The sequence below is a fragment of the Castor canadensis genome, chromosome 13 (genome assembly GCF_047511655.1).
Source record: "Castor canadensis chromosome 13, mCasCan1.hap1v2, whole genome shotgun sequence".
In the NCBI taxonomy this organism is placed as follows: Eukaryota; Metazoa; Chordata; class Mammalia; order Rodentia; family Castoridae; genus Castor; species Castor canadensis.
Genome location: NC_133398.1, coordinates 73,976,527 through 73,993,335, shown reverse-complemented (window position 1 = coordinate 73,993,335; position 16,809 = coordinate 73,976,527). Strand labels below are relative to the sequence as shown.

General features: G+C 40.5%; 1 long non-coding RNA gene across 1 annotated transcript; it reads right to left on the bottom strand.

The window, feature by feature from the left end:
• Positions 1-9,636: 9,636 nt before the first annotated feature.
• On the bottom strand, positions 9,637-16,620 carry LOC141415660 (uncharacterized). Its single transcript, XR_012440643.1, has 3 exons — positions 16,273-16,620; positions 12,000-12,174; positions 9,637-10,046 (listed from the first exon to the last, which is right to left on the bottom strand). It is a non-coding gene; the product is annotated as an uncharacterized lncRNA (long non-coding RNA).
• Between the last annotated feature and the right edge of the window lie 189 nt (positions 16,621-16,809).

Below are 16,809 nucleotides of genomic sequence, written 5' to 3'. Positions count from 1 at the left end.
TATATGCTATATACATTAAAACAATTAACTTATTTTTAAATATATCCTAATTTTCTGTCAAGTACTTAGACGCTAGAAAATACATACATATGAAAGTTGTGAAGTCATTGTACTGGTGGGTTATGAAAGCCAAAGTTTCTCCTTAAAATTCATAACCCCAAACCAGTGGTTCACTGTTTGAAGGAATTATATTACTATGTGTTTGCTTATCATATGTGTGTTAGGTTTCTCAACACTGTGGCAAAAATACTTGAGATGATAGCTTTTTGTTGCTATGGTTTGTGGGTTTGAGACATGGTCTTACTGTGTAGCTCAGGGTGGCCTGGAACTCACTTTGTAGTACAGGCTGACCTCAAACTCAACCCTCCTGCCTTAGCCTCCAGAGTGCTGGGATTACATGCGCCCACCACCACACTTAGCTTTGGATGATTAACTTTTAAAGACGAAATGTTTATTTTGGTTCCTGGCTTCATAGGTTTCAGTCTTTGGTAATTTGGCCCTGCTGTTTTGGATATTCGGTAGCATGGTGCACCAGGCAGGTGCACATGGCAGCGAGGCCTATTCACTTCATGGTGATTGGGAAGGAAAGAGAAAGACAGGAGGAGGGTGGAGTCCCAATATCTTTCAAGGACACCTCCAATGATCTAACTTCAACCAGGCCCCACCTCTTAAAGGTTCCAGAACCTTTTAAAAGTGCCACAGAGTGGCACATGAGACTTTGGAGGATGTTCAAAATCCCAACTATAGCAATATGTAAACTTCTCTGAAACCAAGCTATGAATCCTTAAGGTTTTTGTTTGTTTGTTTTTTAACTTTCTGTACCTAACACTGTGGCAGTGATGTTGTCGAACAGTGCTCACCTTTTTATTTTTGATGTGATTCACCTGACCATGTAATTGACATTGGGTTTGGGCTTCCTTCCAAAGAGGAGGTTCAGTACTACATTGTCCAATTTGGGTTTTGCTCATTTTCTTAAATTTGTAAGTTTATTGTTTTTGCCAAATTTAGCAATTTGGCAATTATTTCTTTAAACACTTTTTAAACCACAAACTCTCCTTTGGGACTCTAATGACGTTAAGTATTGTATTCTTTTTATAGTCCCCCATATCCTGAAGTTCTGTTTAATTTTTCCAGTCTATTTTATTTCTGTTGTTAAGATTAGGTAATTTCTATTGTTCTGTCTCCATAATCATTGATTTTTCTTCCTCCATGACCTCTACATTCTGCTAATATCTCATTGGTGGAGGTTTTATTTATTTGTTTGCTTGTTTGTATTTTGCAGTACTGGAGATTGAACCCTGGGCCTCATGCTTGTCAGGAAAGAGCTCTCCCACTTGAGCTGTGTACTCAGCACTTTTGTTTTTATTTTGAGAGGGCCGGCCTTGAACTCAGGGTCCTCCTGCTTCTACCTTCTGAATAGATTGAATTATAGATATGTATCACACCTGAAGTTTTTATTTGTATTATTTTATTTTCAGTTCTATAATTTCCACATGGCTTCTCTTTATATCATCTACTTTTTTGTGATGACAGCTTTTAAAACTCTTTTAGATAACTCCAGCATTTGTACATTTATATAATCTTAGTATTGGCGTCTGCCAGTTGTCTCCTTTCATTTGAGATTTTCCTGGTTCTTTTTTTGCCCACCCCACACTTGATTTTTTGAGACAGGATCTAGTTAGCTGTTCCCAACTGGCTTGTGTCCTCCTTTCTTAGCCTCCCAAGTGAGAATATAGGCATGCACATTGGGCTTTTCCTGTGTTTGTGCCTGTGTGTGTGTGTGTGTGTGTGTGTGTGTGTGTGTTACTCTGGTTTGAACTCAGGGCCTACATCTTGAGCCACTCTACCAGCCTTTTTTGTTTTTTTTGTTTTGTTTTTTTTTTTTTTGATTTTGGTTATCATCTTTATTTTTTTTTTCATTTTTCTTTTATTATTCATATGTGCATACAAGGCTTGGTTCATTACTCCCCCTTGCCCCCACCCCCTCCCTTACCACCCACTCCACCCCCTCCCGCTCCCCCCCTCAATACCCCGCAGAAACTATTTTGCCCTTATCTCTAATTTTGTTGTAGAGAGAGTATAAGCAATAATAGGAAGGAACAAGGGGTTTTGCTGGTTGAGATAAGGATAGCTATACAGGGCATTGACTCACATTGATTTCCTGTGCGTGGGTGTTACCTTCTAGGTTAATTCTTTTTGATCTAACCTTTTCTCTAGTTCCTGGTCCCCTTTTCCTATTGGCCTCAGTTGCTTTAAGGTATCTGCTTTAGTTTCTCTGCATTAAGGGCAACAAATGCTAGCTAGTTTTTTAGGTGTCTTACCTATCCTCACCCCTCCCTTGTGTGCTAAAGCTTTTATCATGTGCTCATAGTCCAATCCCCTTGTTGTGTTTGCCCTTGATCTAATGTCCACATATGAGGGAGAACATACGATTTTTGGTCTTTTGAGCCAGGCTAACCTCACTCAGAATGATGTTCTCCAATTCCATCCATTTACCAGCGAATGATAACATTTCGTTCTTCTTCATGGCTGCATAAAATTCCACTGTGTATAGATACCACATTTTCTTAATCCATTCGTCAGTGCTGGGGCATCTTGGCTGTTTCCATAACTTGGCTATTGTGAATAGTGCCGCAATAAACATGGATGTGCAGGTGCCTCTGGAGTAACAGTCTTTTGGGTATATCCCCAAGAGTCTACCAGCCTTTTTTGTGATGGATTTTTTGAGAGAGAGTCTCTTGAACTATTTGCCCAGGCTCCCTTCAAACAGAGATCCTCCTGATCTCTGCCTCCTGAGTAGCTAAGATTACAGGCATGAGACACTGTGCTGGCTCCTGGTTCTTAATATGAATGATTTTCAATTGTATCTTGAGCACTTTTGCTATTATGTTATGAGATTCCAAGTGATATTTAGTTCTGCTTCCTTCTCGGGTACCCAGTCTGGACTAAATATGCATACTTTTTTTTTAATACTTTTATTATTATTATTATTATTTTGGTTTTACTTCTATTTTTCCATTTTTGGGGGTGGAGGGGTTAAGACAGGGTCCCACTGTGATCCCCAGGCTGGCTTCAAACTCATGATCTTCCTGCCTTTGCCTCCTGAGTGATGGGATTACAGGCATACACCACAACACCTGACATATTTTCACTCTTTTTATTTTATTTATTTATTTTTTTGATGGAACTGGAGTTTGAACTCAGGGCTTTGTACATGCAGAGCAGGCACTCTACCACTTGAGCCATACCTCCAGTCCCAGTCTGGGCTATAAGAAGCAAGAAGAAAACCCATGTTGCCATTGTTATTCCCTGAGTCCTAAGATCCCTAGTCAAGCCTCTCTTTCTCTGTCATTGTTTTTTACAAAAAATATCCAAGGCATTAGCTACACTTAGCAGGAGAAATAGGAAGATGTATATTTACTCTGTTTTGTTCTGGAACCAGAAACTGCGTGAGATTCCTATGGTTCTGCTCTCACTGCTGTGGCAACATGAGGCAACAGTTCTGAGGAAAAATGGGCATTAAAACCCATTTACTCTGTATGGCTAAACCGCTAAGCTTCAGTCTCTCAAGATGGATGTAAAAGGTTTTAACTCCATACCAAACACAGCCCAGTTTTCCTTTTCCAGTGGCTGATAGAAAAGGAGGCAATTCTGGTACCAGAAATCTTAATTTCTCAGGTGTTGGGTTATTTGCTTCTAGCTTAGGACGGGTGGCCCCACAGGGGTGCTTCTCCAGGAAACATGCCCACCAGGACAAAACCTCAATTCTCCAACATCACATGAAGGCTCTATCTGCTTTCATGGGGTTTTCAAGCCTAATCTGGCACATTTTCCCATGCACATGAGTTCTGTGTTGAGGTAAGAGAAGGAGCCAATCATGTTTACATTTTTCAAATTACTCTCTAACAACAGACTTGAATATTTGAAGCATTTGAACCTTTCTGCTGGCACTCATCTCCAATAGCAATGAGAGCTGCCACTTAAGGGAGTGCAGCTTATGCATTGTACAAAGGTCCCCAGCCAATGTGACAAAAGGAGCTAAGATGCAGCCCAAGCTCTGCTTGCCAAATTGCGTACCCGCAGGGCTGCATCATGTAGGGGGAGGGGGGGCTTTTTCAAATTTGCACAAAGGCTCCCTGTAAGTGATCAGCTGGGCCTCGAACCTAACAATAGCAGTATTGCAGCATCTCAAAAGAAACATTCTCTTGTATTCCATAAACTCATTATTCTTGAAGATTCCACTGATACTCATACATAATTTATATCATCATCTCAAAGATGATTTATTTTCAGAATTTTCAGGCTTATTAAAGAGAGCTCTAAATCATCAAAGAAAGGACACCCTGCAGCTTAGCCAAGGTCAAAGTGGGTTTTAAAAGGGATTTCCCATCCTCTTCCTGGGACTGCACCTTCCCCTTAGCGAGGATTGCTAGTTTTTGAGAGGTGGGTTGATACCATGGACTTTCTGGTATGCACAGTTTCCTGTTACAGATACATTCCCTTTCTCCTACTGACCTGCTGCACCTCCAAGGCAACTGAAAAATCTCTGCTACATGCGAATGTCTATGTCACCGAATAAATTTGAATACTGATGTTTCAAACAGTAGCTAAATGGTTGTGAGAAGAGGTCTTTTTCTTGTCTAGTTGGCCAGCTAGTGGCCACTTAGTGGATCTCTCTCTTCTCAAAATAAGAGCTTTAAGTAGGCTGGGTGTGGTGGCTCATGCCTATAACCCCAGATACTTAGGAGGCAGAGATCAGGAGCAACACAGTTCTAAGCCAACCCCAGGGAAAAAGTTAGTGAGACCCCCCCCAATCTCAGACAATAAGCTGAGAGTTGTTATGCATGCCTATCATCCCAGTTACACAAGAGACATAAATAGGAGGATTTTAGTCCAGGCTAGTCTGGGCAACAACACAAGACCCTATTTGAAAAAAAGTGACTAAAACAGTAAGAACTGGGGACTTGGCTCAAGTGGCAGAGTACTGCCTAGCCTCACACTTGCTAGGCACACTCACCAAAAAAGAGTTCCTTGGATCAAAGTAACTATAAAATACACCATTGGTCCTAGTCTTATCATAAACCAAGGGTTGGTTTAGCTGTGACAAAGATTCTCTCCTAGACCAAAGCTTCCTCAGAGTTCTCTGATTAAGGAATTCCCCATTGTGGGCTTCTCCCTCTCCCCTCATAGAATCAAATATGAGCAAGAACCCTGCTAAATTAGTTTAGCAACCCTCCCCTGTTGAGTGTGCCCACTCTCCCTAGTTTGTCATCCTGGCTTGTCTTCAGTGATAATCCTATCAAATCAGTTTAGCCAGAGACTTTTTAGACTTGATGTTTCCTCTTTTTTTTGACTTGTTTGATTTTTTTCTCCTTTGTTTTTTAAGATGGGGGTCATACTCTATAACTTAGGCTGGGCTTGAACTCTCTATCCTCTTGCCTTAGTCTCCCCACTGCTGGGATTACAGATATTCAACACCATGCCGAGCTTGATGCTTCCTTTTAGTAATTTTCTACCCTATTGACCCCCCTCCTGCTCCTTGGTTATAGATTTCCACTTGTCCTTGGTGGAGTTGAGTAGAATCCAGTCCTCTGCCTTCCCTTCCCCACAGTATCCCTGTACCGATCACCCTGGATCTTCTTGTATTAAGTGTGTCTTACCAATTGAAATAAGTGTTTGGATAATTTTTTAAACAGGTGTAAAAGAGTTATGAGGTGGCCCATAACAATGTCACTGGGTCCTGACCCAGTGGTCTGGGGTAGAAGGTTCTTGATCTCATCAGAGAAAGAATTCAAGGACAGACACAGAGGAGACTTAGCAGGAGCAGGGTTATTAAAACAAAGCAAAGTGAGGGTGCATTCTTGAGACAGGAGAGCAGACAGGCTTGAGAATGAGCATCTTCCCCAAAGGTACTAAGATTTTGATCTTTTATGGTATTAGTGGATTTGGGGGATTGTTATTTCTTTGATAGAGGAGGGATTTTCCTGAAAATTAGGTTATACATTATTGACTGCTCCTTCATGTCAGATGAGGGAGTTTTTGTCCCTTTTGTCCCTAGATGGTTTAACTGGGATTGTCATGGCACCTGGGTGAGTGGAAATTTTATCTGACTACTGTGTAATTGTATGTTAACAAGCCCAAAGTTCACCTATTGGTTCATCATGGCTTCCAGGACTTTCCACTTTCTGTGGGTTGCTGGCCAACAGGACACAGCTGTATGTTACTGGTTGTTCCGTTAATGTTAACATGCCAGGATGTGTTTTTTTAAACATCCCAGCCATTGTTCTCAGCTATCAGTCTTCCTAACTCTCTGCCTAACCCCTATGTCATCAACTCAAATAAATAAGAGAACACCAAAGCATCCTATGATGCATTTAATACAACATTGACCCTTTATTTGCTGGCTTCATTAAAATATTAAACTGGTCGTTATGATGGCTCACAGCTGTAAGCCCAGTACTTGACAGGCTGAGGCAGGAGGATCTGGAGTTCAAGGCCAGCCTTGGCTATATAGCAAGACCCTATTTCAAACAGCAACAGCAAAAAAATTAAACTAACAACAAAAACAAAATAATGATGATGATGAGCTGGTCAGAGTACCCAAAGCACTGAACCAAGAGTAAGGGGTCCTGAACCCATTTGTCTAGTATGGCTGATCTCTGAATACCTCTGTGCCCCGGGGAAAAGTCTATTGCATGAGGAGGCTTAGCTGGCTCTAAAACACTTTCATTTTTATACAACCCCCCAAATAAGTACAAGAACAGCTTGAGTGAATCCTCTGAGCTATATTTGTTTTTCATTTTAAATTTTACTTCTGTTTTAGTAATACAGTTAAAACTTTTTTCTTCTTCATGTGGAAACTGATTTCCCATTCTCTCATCTCTCCTTTCTCAAATGTAATTATTTCTAACAGCAAAGAAAAATGGTCATACTCTTTTGGCAAAACACTATTATGCCAAAAAGAAGATTCTTTTTTGAAAATCTACTGTAAAGAAAAAAAAAATTGAGGGGACTCTATATTTTCTTTCAAAAAATTTTGAGGGAGCAGAATAAATTATTTTCTCACTGTCAAATAAAAATTATAGGAAGCCATTATGTTGGACTAAACTCCTGCACTAGCCTCCTGTACACCAGACTAAAACCCAAATGGAATCACTCATACTACAAACCCAAACTAACTTGTTAGCTGACCATCTGAGAAACCAGGAGCAATGAGATAGTAACCAAATTTCCCCAACAGGCCAGCTTTAATTGGCATGATATTTAAGTTCTCTCTGCTTTAATCCTTGTACACACACAAAAAGTAACCTGAATCTTAGCATGGTAATATTCATTTATAATCCCAGTTCCCCTGCAGGCAGAATTGAGGGTGTGAGGGCAGAATTGAGGGTGTGAGGGCAGCCCAGGCAAAGTAGACCCTGTCTCTAAAACAGAATAAAAAGCAAAAGAGCTGGGAGTGACCTATCCAATTTTTTTTTTTGGGGGGTGTAGTGTTTGCTTGTTTTTCTGAAATAGGGTCTCCCTACATAGTCCAGGCTAGCCTCAACCTCCCAAGTGCTGGGCTTTTAGATTTGTGCCACCATGCTGGTGTGCTTTTTCCAGTTTTTATCTTTGCTTCTACTTTTCTCAACCATTCTCTGACTTTACAAACCAACGTCCTCTGCTCAGCCCATCAGAATACTTACTCTATTTGATGGAATAAAATGCTGCCCAATTCTTGAATAAAAATTAATACCAATTAAGATCTTTAAACTGTTACAATTTTATCCTTTGACATCATTAACTATGTTTCCGAACATTGTATGAAAAATGGTATTTTGTTTCGGGTTTTTTTTTTGAAATGGGTTCTCACTATTTTGCTCTGACTGGCCTCAAACTCACAATTCTCCTGCCTTAGCTTCCCAAGTAGCTGGGATTATAGGTATGTACCACTGTGTCTGACTGAGTAATGGTATTTTGAAAAGTAAATTAAATCAGATTTTGGCTAATATGGCTCACTAAAATGCTGTCATAAGCCTACATTTCATTTTGTTTTTCTTTTGGTGGTACAGGGGTTTGAACTCAGGGTTTTGACCTTGCTAACCTACTGTTTGAGCCATACCTCCAGGCTATAAGCCTACATTTCTGTCCTGCCATATAAATGACTTTCACTCTAAAATGTTTCATTTTGGTGTCTTGTTTGGAAATATTACTAAATATGAGTGAGGGATGAAAACAAAACAAAACAGACCAGGTGCTGAGGGGTTGGGTGTATAGCTAACGGTAGAGCACTTGCCTAGGAGGCCCTGGGTTTGATCCCCTGCACTAGAGTTGCAGGAGAGACCAGATTCTGGCTAGGGGTATAGCCTAGGGGTTGAGTGCATGCTTAACATGTATAAGGTTCTGGGTTTAATTCCCAGCACCAGGGGCAAACAAAGGCCAAGTTCTTGCCTTATTCTGCTAATGCCATACTTTTCTTTTCACATCTGAAAACAAGCTGAATTAGATGTTCTATTAATTAGATGCTCAGAATTGTATAGCTCTGTGTCAAATAGTTCTTACACTATTCTTCAGCAATCTCAGATCTTTAGAACAAATAGTTCCTAATTTACAGATGCAGAAACTGGGAGTCAAAGGAATTAAATAAATTACCTAAAACTACAAAGCCAAACAATGGAGCGCATGATCCTGTTCTCAGATCTGTTGGATTGTAAAGCTCCTGCTTTTAGCTCTATCTCAGATGAAATCCTCCCCTTTCAGAAGGCCTATTGGAGAAAAAAGCTCTCCTTATTGCAAAAACACAGATCTGGCTTCCACAACCCTAGCAGAAAATGTATGTCCTAATGCTGGGGTTATAGCTCAGTGGTTTTGTGCTTAGCATCCTAGCATCCTTGAGGTCCTGAGTTCAATTCATAGCACTGAGTGGAGGGCAGGGGAGAATGTGTACCATGGAGAAGCGCCCTCTGCAAAATGTATCAGGAAGATGTAGCTGGTTTTCCATGTGGTTCCAGGACCAGAAGCTTCAGAAACACCTGGAAACTTGCTAAAAATGCAAATCACAGCTTCTACTCCATTCATACTGGACCGGAAACTCCAGGGATAGGGCCTAGCAATATATGTTTTAACAAATTCCCCAGGCGATTCTGATGCACACTGCAGCTTGGAAACCACTGACCTAAGATCCATAACCTTGAGGAATTCAGGCAACAGCTCTGAGCTCTAGTCACCAGCTGCAAAGTCTTCTGGTACTTATATGACCTAAACATCTGAATTATTAATAGGAGCATAGATTGGATCCATCTCCCTAATTTTGAAAACTGATACACAAGAAAGGGAAGAAAGAGAAGCAGAGGAGAAGGACAAAGAGGACATCCTTTCATAAAGCTCACAATTAGTCAAAGTAGCAGTTTTGTTTGTGATGATTTACGGCCTCGACGCCTGTGACATCCCAAATTAGAACATCTTTTGTGGAGTCCCTCTGAATAAGACTAGTTCTTTGGGAATTTAAAATTTTATTAGGAAGCTTGAAGCTCAGCTCAAAGAAAGACAGAATCAATTAAAAATATGCAGTCTGTTTTTTCTGTTCTGCCTTAAGTGATTCAGAGGAAGGCATTCTGGGAATGGACTCTAATAGATGTTTTTTGTAAGCTGGAACAAAGTAGGTATTGCCTCACTTCCCAGGAGTTAAAACTTCTCTCTTCCTACCCCAGAGATGGCATATATTTTGGGATCCATTTCAACCAGAGCTGACATAGCCAGCCTCCAGGTAGCCTCAGGAAATCATGTTTTCCCAGCTTAGCAATGACTCAGCGGATGGCAGAGGGGATGAATGGCCTACGTACCAAACTGGTGCCAAGGGTCATATTGTCATTATTTATTTAACATTTTACTTGATCAGAGCCGAAGTTTCTACAGCTCCCTTCTATGTAGTACGCAGCTTAGATCAGCAATCTCTCCATTAGGTGTAGCTTGAGGTCAGAAAAGAGCATGTCATCTGTGAGGTTGAAGTCATTTCTCCATCATCAAAATATCTGATACATAGTAGTCATCCAGTGAATGTCTGTGGACTGAAATAATGAATTAACTGAAATAGTGCACAGACTTAAACTTGTTTTGTAAATAGCAAAGATAGTTGTTTACACACTTAACTATTTCTTTCATGATGGGGGAGTTAATATATTATTGTGTCCCCAAATACTCATACTTACATGTAGACTTGTAAAATAAATAAGTGTAAAATAAAGGTCTAAAAGTTTAAAATAAGTACAAGTATTTATCTCATTTTTTCAGAAAAAAATCCTATAAAATTAGAGTTGTTAGTTCCATTTTGTAGTGAGAAAATTGAGAGCAACATTCTTCATATCCAGTAGCTGCTGGGCATAGAGTTACACATCTATAATCCCAGCATTTGGAAAGCTGAGGCAGGAGAATAAGGAGTTCAAGGCCAGCCTGGGTGAATACACTCAGGTTCCCCCTGCCATGATGTTCTACCTTACCAGCTGCCCAGAATTGAAAGAACCAAGTAATATGGACTAAAAGCACTGAAATCTTGAGCCAAAATAAATCCTTCCTCCTTTAAACTGGGTTTCTCGGGTATTTAGTCATAACCATACAAAAGTAACTAGTACAATTCCTGAGATTAATTCATATTGTCACATAAAGCTATGGTTCATTTTTTTTGCTATTTTATAGTATCCCATTGTACAAACATAGCATAATCTCTTATCTATTATGATATTGTTTGTATTACGGTATCTTAATTCCTCATCCTGCCAAGGGGAATTTGGATCCTTTCCATTACAGGTAGTGTTACATGAACACGTCTCTAATTCACCTGTTAGTGTTTCTCCAGGTACATGACAGAAGTAAATTGCTAAGTCGTACGATGCACATATCTTCATCTTAACACGGTAATGACAGGTTAGTTCCTAAAGAGTTTGGACCAGTTCACACTGGTACCAGCAATTTTTCGGCTTTTATATATCCTCCCAACATTTGATCTTGTCATACATTCTTTTGTTTGCCAGTATGGGGAGTGGAAAATAATGTCTTACAGTTTTAATTTGTAGTTCCTGCATAATTAATTAGGTTATGTATCTTTCCATATGTTTATTAGTTTTATTTCCCTGTGTATAAAGTAAATGTCAGTTTTCCTACAAATTTTCTCTTTATCTTTAGTCTCTCAACCCTTTTGTATCTGCAATGCGGATGAGAAGCTGAAGACACATGAGGAATGACGAACCAAATGAAGAGGAAGGGGATGAGATGAGGGTTCCAAAGAGGAGACACCATGATTGAAAGCCCCAAAGTTGGAAACCGCATGTGACACAGTTTTAAAATGCAAGCTTTGACTTTAAAGTGAGAGAAAGATCAGGACTAAAATGAGTTCCAAGACAGAGTACCCTATAGTAATTACAAAGCAGCTATCAGCTATCTAGAAACTAGATGTGTTGGCAATAATGGCGCCGATAGGTTTCGGCTCTTACTGCACCCTTAAGCTTCTGTTTTCCTGGGTCACAGTCCCGCCTCCCAGGGTCACAGTCCTGCCTCAAATCTAGCTTGAATCCTCCTTCTGCCCCAACCTCCAATCAGCATGAACCATAAGATCCTAACCAATCAGATCATGCTGAGTCTCACTGAGGGGTATTTAAGCCCCTGCCCCTCTCTCCCTCTCTCTCTCCCTCTGCTCTCTCCCTCTCCCACCAGGCAATAAAGAATCTCTTGGCCAGATCACTCCTCTCCACGTGGTCATTTTGGGGCCTATATTTCCTTACAAGATGCATGATTCTTGAATCCCTCAGCTGTATACGTATATAAAAAGATTGAGAGAGTAGAAATGTAGGAAAGATTTGTGGAGATGATTTCTGGGAGGAGGAGCTGTTTGCTCCAAATCTTCCAAGGGAGAGGGGTAGGAGTGTTACCCTTTTACCTCCAGTCAAGAGAAAAAGACTTCGGTGGGACTTATATGAGGCTTTTCTTTCTTTTTTTTAAAGGTCTACAAGCAAAACAGCCAGAGTTACCTGCAGTTGCAGTTAGAAGAGGCCAGCAGGGTGAGCAGCTTGGCTTTTGCATTTGGTGTGGCATCTTATGGTAATATCAGCCAGGAAAGACTTTTATCCTCTCCTTACCTCTCCCTCTTCCTCTGCTTCAACCCCCTGGTAGAGTCAGAAACCAGATTCTGCATGATGAAGTTTGCTGAGGAAGATGAGAACACCAAATGGGAGAGGAATGAAACCATGACCCACCCATTTCCATAAGCTGCCTGTCACATAGGGCTCCAGGAAGGGGAGGGGCACAGTTAAATTTGAAATTGAGCTTGATGTTTTGATGGCTATATGAGACTAGATATTTTAAAACATGGAATGGAAAATGGGCTTGCCACTCAATGACTACAGCGTTGTCTATTACCCAAAAAGGAATTGGAAAGTCATTGAAACTCCTGGCATATTCCTCCAAGTGTCAGAGGAGAAACAGAAACAGGAAGGGCTAAAGAGACAGTGGGAGACAGATGGAAGTTGTTTCCTGATTATGTTCTCTGAGTTCTAATTTTCAACAGAGATGTATCTACGGAATGGCAAGAGATTGTAGAGAAGGTAGCAAGGGCCAGATCTGAGGGTTGGAGAGTTGGAGGATTTGAGACATATTTTGATGGCCCTTCTTAGAAAGTCATTGAGCAGTTCAAGCTAGGAGAATTTTGTGAGCAAAGGTCTTAATAAAAAAACAAGCCCTCCAGTTTCAGGCTAAATGATGACTTGAAGTAGAGACAAAAAGTAGTCATGATTTCGGCAAAGTATTATGTTGGTCCCCCAGTTGGGGTATTGAGGACAAATACAAAGTTTTGTGGGAAGTGGTAAGTTTGATATTAACTGGCAATGGACCATGTGGGAAGTCACAGGTGGTGCCCACCTTTCTGATCTGAGTCCCTTAAGAGTCAGCAGTGTCATTTCTGGAGACCGGGAATTCTTTGATTCTTAAACTTGCTTGGGAAATATGCAAGGCAGACAACATCGTCCCCACCTTATTGAAGCAGTAATTAATATTCAAGAAAACCTAATGATTTGCCACAGCCCATATGTCTCATTACACGCTGAGAGATGCTGCCTTCTTACATGGTCTATTTCAAGTGATGCCTGACCTCTTTGCTATCCAGTTCCTTTGACTACACTTGTAAACAAATGTACTACTGTAGGTGAAATTAAGTGTGTGATTGCAAAAGAGAATGAAGCTAGGTTCTGATGTAATCCTTACACTTAAATACTTGTACACTCAGCAATCTTGTGCTTCTTGGAATAGTGGAAATGTTCCATGAGACCCTAGGTTTCAATACAATTGAGAAAAATCCAAACTGGCCAAGGTAGCCTTTTCTTTCTCACGGAGTCACAGGACTCTGAAATTTATCTCTTAGAGCAGTGTTTCTCATACCCTAATGTGTACATGAATCACCTGGGGATCTCACTAAAATGCTGGTTCTGCTTCAGTAGGTCCAGTGTGGGGGCCGAGATTTAGCATTTTTAAAAAGTTCCCTGGGGATACCCACGCCTCTGGTTTGACTTTTAAAAACCAAGGCCTTACATGAGCTAAAAACTTCTTTACTTCTTTTTTTTTTGACGGTTTTACTATGTGGCCCAGGTTGGCCTCAAATTCCTGATCCTCCTGCCTCAGCCTCCTGAGCCACCACCATGCCCCACTCAACTCAGAACTTCTTAAAGCACATGTGGGTACAAGAGAGAGACCAGAGGCAAAGGACCCAGAACCATCCCAAAACCATGTAATTATGGTGGGGATAAACAGAATGAAATCTTGCAAGGATGATTAGGCAGACAAATGCTGTCAGGAGTGTCTCTCTGTTATCCAAATTCCATTCCTCATTCAAAACCTAGCCAAGGCCTTAGTCCATTCCCCCCCCCCCCCCCTGCTGATTGTTAGTTAATCTTTGCCTAGGGCTGTACTGGAAGGTAGTTTTTCCTCGGACCTTTTTCCTATCCCCTCCCGGGGAAGTTACATTTTTCAGTTGCACTTTATTTTGTTGTTGTTGCATTTTTTTTTTTTTTTCTTTTAAGAGACAGGAGTGTCCCTGTGTTATCCAGGCTACCCAGAATACTGAGACTCAAATTACCCTCTCGCCTCACCCTCCGGACTAGTTGGGCCTCCAGTCTTTTGCCACTGTACCTGGCTTCAAATGTCAAGATGCAAAGGATTAAGTTTAATGTGGAATGACGGGCAGTGCTTGGTGTTTGTCAAGAGGTGGGCCCTGCTCTGTGCTCCCCCAGCATCAGTTTTGGACTAGGCCTAGAGAAGAGACTCTTCTACTTGTCTACGTGGTTTGTCACATAAGGAACACTGTGCTTTCTTTTGCTTATTTCCCTGGGTCTCCTTAAAATCAGTCTTTGAGGTATGCCAAGTACTAACAAGGAAAATTTATCTTCAAAGAATATCTGCTGGCAGTTTTGCCTGTGTTCTCCTCAGACAGAGAGGATGTGGGGTACAGAGAACAGAGCAGAACTCTCTGTGAGTTATGGGATAAACATGTGGAGATGAATTGGATTACACAGCATCGTTCCAGTTAATCATGCTGAATTTAGAGCTAGGAGATGTGAGGTTCTGCTCTTGATTTTGACATTTACATTCTCCGTGACCTTGGGCAAGTCATTTCATGTCTTTGGATTTAGCTTTTTCATATAGAAAAGAAAACAGGGCAAGATGATCTCTGGCTCCAAACGTTTTATTTCTGCAGTTTCAGGGAGAGACAGAGTGAGGGAAAAAAAGAATTTTAAGCTGCAGGTTTTCACACAGCTAGTCATAAAAATCATTTTTTTAGAAAGCTTTCAAAAAAAAAAAATTTAGAGCCAGGTGTGTACCTCAGTGGTAGAGAACTTGCCTAGTGTGTGTGAGGCCCTGGCTTCCATCCCTAGCACAAGGAGGATAAAAAAGAATGTCTCTCCTGCTTTGACAATTTAAGATGCAACCTTGGAAGTTTTCTCCTTGAAGTTCTCTAGGTAAATTCTGTCCACCAGAGGCATAAGGCAATCATTAAGCCATTCCACAAGGGGGCGCCTGAGAGACACTGATTTTCATTTTAGTGATTTAAAACCACTTTTAATATTAAAATAGAAATAAAATCGATTTGCTGTTTCCATATCTAATTTTGCTTGATATCATTTGAAAAACTTGTGATTGAAAGCACCTCTTACTCTTTGGTGTTTTAGGTTTAATTTTTACACTTAAGTTGAAGTGATACTAATTAATGTAATAAGTATGTTATCTTCAGGATTTGTAGACATAGAAATTTACATATAAAATTAGTGTGCTCTTCAGCATTCAAGCTAAGTTTGGAGGTTTTTGGAAAGTGGCATATATTCTGATATAAATAAAGGTCAGTTGTTCCAAATTTTCTAAAATAATCCCTTCACCTTGACCCCAGATTTCTCTTGTTCTTTTTTGTTTTCTTGCAAGCTTCTATAAAAAGTAAATTATTCTTAGTTTCAAAAACAGAATCCAAGCCAGGTGCCAGTGGCTCACGCCTGTAATCCTAGTTATTTAGGAGGCAGAGATCAGGAGGAGCAAGGTTCGAAGCCAGCCTGTGCAAATAGTTTTCAAGACCCTATCTCGATGGCTCAAGGTGAAGGCCCTGAGTTCAAGCCCTAATACTGAAAACAAAACAAAACAAAACAAAAAAACATGGAATCCAAGCCAGGTGCTAGTGGATCACTCAGGCCTGTAATCCTAGTTATTCAGGAGGCAGAGATAAGGAGGACTGAGGTTCAAAGCCAGCCCAGTCAAATTGTTCTTGAGATCCTATCTTGAAAGCTGGCTCATTTAGTAGAGTGCCTGCCTAGAAAGTGCAAGGCCCTGAGTTCAAACCCCAGTGCCACCAAAACAACAACAACAACAAACTGAATCCATCACCTTTTCCCTTAAAACATCTGTTAAGATGAAGGTAATAAAAGAACTAAACTCACAGAACAGTTGTGAGCATTAAATAAGTTAATTCACGTAAGGCATTTGGAATAGTGCCTAGCATATAATTAGCATTCAATATATCCATATAAATTATTCACCTTTTTGCTATGTTCTTCCCATTATTCCTTGTCTCTCCAGGGCCTCCACCATGCAGTTACCCAGTATCAAAACCTGACCCCTACTTTTTTCTCCCCTGTCCCTCAGATACCATGACCATTTGATAATATTTAGTTTTCCTTTGAACATTTCTTTCCTCCTCATCCTCACAGACACTCCCTTCATTTTACCTCTCATTGTTGGACCTGTAATATACATTGAGGAAGGTCTCCTTACCTTCATGAAAGTGGTTGGTTTTTTGCAATGCTGGGGATCGAACCCAGAGCTTCACACATGCTGGTTGGCAAGTACTCTACCACTGAGCTACATCCCTAGCACAGTTGTTCTGAAATACAAAACTGTTAAGGTTCTGACACTAATGAAATGACTTCAATGGTTGTATGCAATTTACACTCAAAGAGTTCAAAAATACACATACACACACATAGAGAGAGAGAACAGATGTTGGAGGAGACAGAGAGACTGAGAATGATAAATGGAAAAAAATGTTAATGATAGGTAAATAGTAAGCAAGTGTTCTATGGAGTCATCTTTTGTTGTTTGTTTTTTTTGAGAAAGAATCTTGTTATGTAGCCCAGGCTGACCTTGAATTCATGAGCCACCTGCCTCGTGATCCTCATGCCTGGGATTACAGGCATGCCCCCACCACATCCGGCTCCTGTAATCTTTTCTATTGTTGCAACTTCTCTGCAAGCTTAAAATGATTTTCAAAAAGAAATTAAACAAAACAAAATGCCTCCTTGGCTTTCCTGG